At 39.2% G+C, this 7,515-nt stretch overlaps 2 long non-coding RNA genes across 2 annotated transcripts; both read right to left on the bottom strand.

Annotated features, from left to right (window-relative positions):
- Positions 1-442: 442 nt before the first annotated feature.
- Positions 443-3,669, bottom strand: LOC125552483. The gene is made up of 3 exons (XR_007303631.1): positions 1,458-3,669; positions 1,212-1,282; positions 443-1,101 (listed from the first exon to the last, which is right to left on the bottom strand). It is a non-coding gene; the product is annotated as an uncharacterized LOC125552483 (long non-coding RNA).
- Positions 3,670-4,332: 663 nt separating this feature from the next.
- Positions 4,333-7,515, bottom strand: LOC125554065. The gene is made up of 3 exons (XR_007304311.1): positions 7,030-7,515; positions 6,455-6,524; positions 4,333-5,499 (listed from the first exon to the last, which is right to left on the bottom strand). It is a non-coding gene; the product is annotated as an uncharacterized LOC125554065 (long non-coding RNA).

The raw sequence follows: 7,515 nt of genomic DNA, 5'->3' as shown, positions 1-7,515 counted from the left end.
TCTCTCCTCTGATGTATGAATGGCTTGTTTTTACTCACCCTGGATCTTTCGTACATATACACTACATGCATGTGTATCATCCCAACGGTTTTAGTATATATTTTTAGATTGAATCTGCAATCTGTGCAATGTCATCAGTTCATGACGTACGGACAATATCTCTTGAATCGATTTAGAGGGTACTAGCAAAAGGGCCCGTGCGTTGCAACAGGAGAAAAATGCCCAAGAATCAGTCTCTCTTTTCTTAGTGAAAAATTCTTTCATGGTCAATGCTAATGTGTGTTTCCAGGCAGGCTCATGATGTTCAGATCATAGGATGTTTCATAACGTATAACACAGAGGTCATTGCTAGCAATTTTAATTACAAAAAATAACTTCTTTTAGGATTTGTATTGTGTTTTTTGGGATTAGAAGTATACGAAAATAACTATATTAGCATACATATGTATTGGCTGAGCAAGTAACAAAAAATAAGGGAAAGAGTTTAGTCCACATATGTATGTTTATGCACAAAAACTGGGAAAGTTGTTGTGATAACGCAGGCATAACAACACGAGTTCTATACCAACATGGATGTGTACTAACATTCAGAATGCATGGAAAAATGAATAGCTACAACAGTTAGGCCACAAAATTCACTCAAACTGAATAAAGCTACTTTTGAGAGCAAATAAAGTACTTTCGAGCTCCTCAATTGACCTCTCCAATAGCTTGACTTCTTCATCCTTCTCCTTTCATCAAAGAGGAGCCCTTGATTGGGCCGTATCTGCTTGAGAAGTACGTATATGCAAAGAAGGACAATCTGACCAATGTAGTCATGGGCCACTCCAATGTACAAAGCAGAGCACACAACTCTGTCTTCAATGTTACAATGCCGTGAACCTCGACCGACGGACATTGGTGATGCCATCGGTGGCGGTGACGGTGTGGTGTACCGTTAACTGGTGAACGCCACGCCAACCAGTGTCTCCAGAACACCTTCAACACTACAGGATGACGGACAAAATGACCGTGGCGAAAGCCACGAACACATAACCCAACATGCACTCACCATAGGCAAACTTCTTGGCATGCTTGGTGCTGCAGCTGATGCCTTGAGCTCTATAATGGTAGTGCATAAATGTAGAGACACAAATGTTAGGCATAAATTGGTTGGTCTTTCATCTATCAACAACTGATAAAATCTGGCCACTTGGAAGTTGTAAACATACAGGCAGAGGCGCATAAGGTGGACTTCCGAGTTTCTTTTCTGCTTCTTCTTTGTAAGGCTAAACTCCATTTTCTAGAGGAGCAAAGGATGTACAGGTTTTCAGCCACAATTGATAATCCTTTAAACATGTTTTGTTTTACAGAACAGAAAAATGACCAAGATATCCTAACTTGATGGTGTGTTTTGTTACTATAGAATAGTAGTACGAAAAAATAAGGATCAAGATGTTTTCATGAAGAAGTCATACTTTCTGTTGCTGTACATAGAGCTCCAGTGGAGAATTGCCGTTGGCAACAAATCACACTGACATTATATTCTTCCCTGGTTTTTTGTTTTGATCCTGCAATTCTTGCTCCTGCAGCTCATTTGGCCAGCCATTAAATAAACAATAGTAGCGGAGGGAGCATGCTATCTAGGGTCAGAATTAAATGGAGGTCCTGGTTCATCATTAGGGAAAGAAATAGTAACATAAGGAGTATGCTCTTTAGGGTGACGATTAGATGAAGTTCCTGATTCATCATTACTTTACTTTTGAGGTCAAATTCGAAATAACTCATCAAGTAATAATCTATTTTGCAAAAATATATGGCTTTTGGATAAGGCAGGCACAACCACTGGCATCACCATCATATATCTCTTAACCTAACTATAGAAAAATGTCTTTAAAAGTTCTGATACATCTTAAGTCCTAACTACAGTGGGTACATCACTATTTAGATGCTCTGAAGTAAAGAGGTGTTCACAAGGAGAATTCAAAACTAACACGTCTTCTTGAACTGAAGCACTATTTGTATATCGAAAATGTTCTGAAACTGCTGAACCTGAGCTTATCTAACAAGTATTAAACATTCAACTTTTCTACCATGCTTGACCTGGTATGCTTGAGGGAAACAAAAATAGAAGTTTAACCTTACGTAAAGATACGATTAAATGGCGATTCATTGATGGAGTAATCAGATAATGCGAAAATCAATTGTAATAATAAAAAAGAGTTGCAGTAATCACTAATAATATATTTTTTGTCAACTCTGGAGAAGACTTGCTACCTGCTGCTACAACCAATTGACTCATGCACAAACACCTCTAATGTATAAACATACAAACATGACTCGCTGCTACATATGAATTCTACTCACTTCTACATATGAATGCTTGTGAATTCTTCAGGTTACAACAAGAAACTGAAGGATATACAAAATCATGAAAAATCTTATCTCTTCATGCAGATGAAGGTACATGATTAATTGTTATCACAACACATCAAAGCTTACTTCCAACGATTTAAAATGCATGTCACTTTTACTTGCCATACATATGGAAAAGAAACTAAGGCAATGACGCTAGAAGACTTTTCTTTGCCGAACATATGGAAAAAAGAAAAACCTAAGGTAATGACGATGGAAGCTATGGTTGCAGGCACACGCTAAAAGATCCTGGTGAATAATAAAGCCCAAAACTCATGCTCTTTTCAAATTTCAATTTTAAGTAAATTCTGAACATAACAGAACTGCTACTTCAAGGTTGCTAATGTTCTGATCATCCATAGTTGAGTCTTGAGAACAACATGATTTATTAACCAAAAGTAGGAATTTTCAGGTCTGGAGGGCACAATACAGACATTATGTTGAACTTGGATTAGTAAAAAGAATTGGTAAACTGAAGTGCAATCAAATGAACACGTATGCACATCGGTAAACTGGAGTGAAATCAAATGAACACGCATGCACATCGGTAAACTATGCATTGGTATGCACTGCAAGCGCAACACATTTGTGTCTGAAACTGAAACAACACACTTTAGAGAAGAAGATTCAGAATAGCACAAAACCACATGAGTGAGACGTTTACGAGCTCGGCTCAGCAACAATCAGACCCTCCTTGTCTGCCTCTTGCAAGGTTAGCAATAATTCACAAGGTTATTCTAACTCGTCTCCAAATCGAAATTTTTACAAATCTGCACAATCAAGCAAAAATTGGGTATATAGTGCGGATCTGGGAGCAAGCACCTGGTACTTGGGGACTTTCAGACGGGGGATCTGGCGGTGCCGCCAATTTCCAGCGATGTCAGCTGAGAGGAGGCGGGCCCGGAGCAGCAGCCGGCGACGGGATGACGGGGAGCACCTCGAGGGCATGGCCAACCAGTTCCATGGCTCCCTCAGTAGGGAGTTGGTCGGCTGAAGAGCGGTGGAGGCAGAGGAGGAGGGGGGAGGAGTTGGGGGATGGTGTGGCGCCGGCATCGTGTGTCTCCGGTGATGGAAAGCCGCAGGGGCGGGGGCGGCGGACGGCGTAGAGGCGGTGGCGGCGCGCAGCGGCGTGGCGGGGGTCGGCTGCAGCGGCGCACGGCGGCGTGTCGGGGGCCGGCGGTGCGCAGCAGCGTGGCAGGGGGCCGGCGGCGCGTTGGAGGTCGAGACGGGGCGTGCGTTTTTTCCCTCGTCCGTACCGGTTCGTTCGTGCTCTTCTTCTTTTTTTCACCCTAAAGGCCGAGCCGAGGCCCAAGCCCAACACACGAAACGTTTTCTCTGTTTATTAGCATTAAAACTGTAGCGCGGGTTAATTACAGTAAAACACAGGGTTTTTTTCAAAAAAATGACGCGACGGTGAATTCGAAGACTCAATCCGTGCTTTTATTATTATTATTATTATTATATTATTATTATTATTATTATTATATGTTTATATATATAATATATTATTATTATTATTATTATTATTATTATTAGGAGAGATTAAAGAGAAAAGAAACCTGAGGCAGACATGTTTAGTTTTCTTTGAAGGCGAAGACCGCAGCTGTTCGGTGCAGCCTACTTTTAACTAGATCGGCAACGCGCCTTGGCGCGAGGGTGCCGGTCCAACCAACATGGCCAAACAGCGGAAGATCAAATTGCATGATGCATTAGTAGGAAGGCAAGTATAGCACATGTAACAAAACAACCGATTTTCTGGTTCATGGAAAAGAACAAACATTTTAGAAGTGTAACATCATCGAGTTCAACAAAGTCATGAGATTATAAAAACTAACCGGCCCCAAAAGTAAGGCAACATCAAGCTCAATGCAGCCATGAGATTGCAAAAGCTAATTAGTTGACATTAAGTTTAGTAGTACAAGCAGGAACATTAGAGAGCAAATGCCAACACAGTGGTAGTGGATGCGCTAAAACTACAAAGCCATAGTTAGGCGTACTGATAGATAGCTTTGATTCAACTACCGCCATAAGTGCCATTCCATATGAATATGGTGTGAATAGTTTGTAATATAGATGACCACATGATGGTTTTGTATAGAAAATACACTTGTGATTTCCTTCTAAAGCATATGGACAGGACAGTGAGCAATAATTTCCCCTTATAATCTTGAAGACGAAGATCCTTATCTGAGTATATGTTATTCTTCTATTCCTGCCGCCTTGACAAAGTCTGCCCAATTGGTATTGTGGCCATCTTCTCCGTAGGAAAATATTCCAGAGCAGGCATGGAAATGAGCTCAGGATGGAAAATAATTAGTGTATTTTTGGGTGACATTGGCAAACATGACTTCATCTATCAATCATGAAATACAAAAACTTTGTTGATCTGGTTATAAAACACGATTTATGAAGAAGAGTATGCCTAGCTTTCATTTTGAGACCTCTTGAGCAAATATATTAGCGGCATTAGTATGAGAATTCCATATCTTTAGGAATTGCAATGACAGTGATGCCTACAGCACATGAACTAAATTATAGTGGTAGAATAGGATCAGTGTATTTCTGTTAATAAGGAGACTAATTTTTTTAAAGGTGATAAATACTTGTTGTTAATAAATAACAGTCCTCATACTCGAAAAGAGATATAATTTCTTCCACTAAAATTATCACTAAGAAGGCTAGGTTGAGATACAAATTTTGAAGAAGTACATGATATAACAGAAATACAAAACATGATATGAACCATTAATTTCTGATATGCGGTGGAAGACACTAATTTAGAAGATACGAGCTAAAACACATTCACTTCTCATTGATATAATATGCTAAGGCATAACATCTAAAACTACTATGAGGGCAAAAATATTTAATGGCTCCAAAAATGAATAAACAAAGAGAGCATTACTTTCCACATACCACAAAAGAAGAGCATTACTTTGCCAGATCACACAAACACACATCCTGTGATATGGTTTGGTTACCTGATCATCACTGGATGCCTGGAAAAAAGATTCCTGACCGTGACACCTTTTGGAGCCTTTTCATATTGTGGCAACTCTTGTAGGGGGCTAACAACCAATCGAAAAATAAAACCAGCATAACCACCTGCAGACAACACGTGCATAAACATGGATAACTGGGACCATATTGGTGATTGAGAGGAAGAGTACATAAATAGAAGACATATTTTATCACTAAGTTGCGTTAAACTGTTTAACAAAATAAAAATACATTTTGGGGCATATCCATATCGAACTCGACAGGGACAGAAATAGTATTACAAGTGTAGAAATATGGGGCACGGGATATCTTTTGGGTCCTCGGCTGAAAAGTGCATCGAGACCAGCCAGAAAAGGGGAAAGCAAAGCCAGGGGTGGAATAAGCAGTACAACAATGAAAGCTCCATCAGATATCCAATAGTATTGTACAAACATAAGCAAGGTACTGGTAAAATCACCCAAAAGTATAGAATACAAATAAGCAACTACAATGTTTCTGAAATGCCAAAGCAAAGTAACATTTAAGATAAATAGGTAACAAGCTCTGAGAAATACATAAACTATAAGAAATCAACAAATATAACTCGTGGTAATGATTTCAAGAGCATGACCGACGCCAGTTTTTGCAAACCGAAATAAAAAATACAGCTGAATATACTTGCAGTTAAAATAGATGGAAATGATAAAAGCTCCTTCAAATCCGTACAAATTAAAACAGATTCGTGTAACTGAGTGTTGATTCCATCAAGAACTCAGGGAGCAAAAGGATAGAAATTCAGTTTAGTCACCAGAAATAGGAATAAGAAAGAAATACTAAAATATAGGGAATTTAACTATTTGTCAAATTGTGAGATATGTACATGCACCACTATCTCTTTGAGGTTGCCACTATCAAATCTTGAGTTTCACATGAATGAAACAGTGCTTGGCTAAGTATTCAGAAGGAAATAACAAGAAAATCATTAGGTGGAGAAAATTTAAAGTGCCACTCGATCTATTTGTGCATCAGCCACATAAGATTAGCTATGCTAGCTAGCTAGCTACACAAATCCATGACCGACCTAATCATGTGTACACAAGTCCTCCTCACCTCCCTTTTTTGCTTCCTATTCTTCCTGTACACATGAAGAACTGAAAAGGAGTAGCGAGAACAACCGGTCAGCAAAAAAGGTAGAAGAAAGACACATGTGAAGGAGACGTCCGTCGAAGAGCCAATCAAGTAAATAGATCAGCAGCACAATAATATATATATATATATCCATTTGAGCTATACATTTTCCAGATTGTTTAGGATATTTCACTGGTAGCAAAGAATTTTGTTAAATAATATAAAAGGAGATGCCATACCAAAGGAGATAGATAACAACATGTCCAGGAAGAAAAGAACGTCTCTCAGTTCATATGTTTCAGGTATTAGGCATAACCGTGCATCTCATATACATGTGAACAAAACAATATATGAACTTATATATGAACTGTACATTGTAAAAGGAGGAAAGTTTATTAGTCACCTTAACAGTGTATCTCCAAACACAAAAATGACTAATAATTTCCTAGGGAATTAGAAAAACACTGTCGAACAGATTACGGTTCAAGATGGACAACCTTTTTTAAAAACCCTGCGCAATTGACTGACCGAGCGGATGCGTAACGGTGGTGGCGACGGCGACGACGGCGCCGCTGGTGCCGAACTGGTACAGAGCGTAATCTGTCACAGGCGAATCAACTTCCATGAAACTATCTTGTAGAATTAAATCAGACATTACAAACCCAAACATGTTTGCTGAATAGACCTTAGGCGGAATGTAACCAGCTCTACAAGAAACAGAACAGAGGATACTTCAAAATCGCAGAGCCACGTGCATGAATTATATTAATCTGACAAAGCATGTTAGGAAAACTTTACTCCTTATAAAGGAAAATACACAGCCTGTCATGCAGTAGAACACTATAACCTACCTTCTGGGGATCACTTGGTGCATGAGAAGTGGTATTTTTTCTATCTGCAGCTTTATCTAATTCAGAAATTGTATGCTTAGCTTGAACTGAACTTCTCTTGGCCATTTTCTGTAGAAGTAATATCCCTTCTAAAAGATAAAAACAATCACCAGACTGCAACTAT

This window comes from Triticum urartu, chromosome 4 (assembly GCF_003073215.2).
Source record: "Triticum urartu cultivar G1812 chromosome 4, Tu2.1, whole genome shotgun sequence".
Taxonomy (NCBI): Eukaryota; Viridiplantae; Streptophyta; class Magnoliopsida; order Poales; family Poaceae; genus Triticum; species Triticum urartu.
This window is presented reverse-complemented; position numbering and strand designations above follow the sequence as displayed.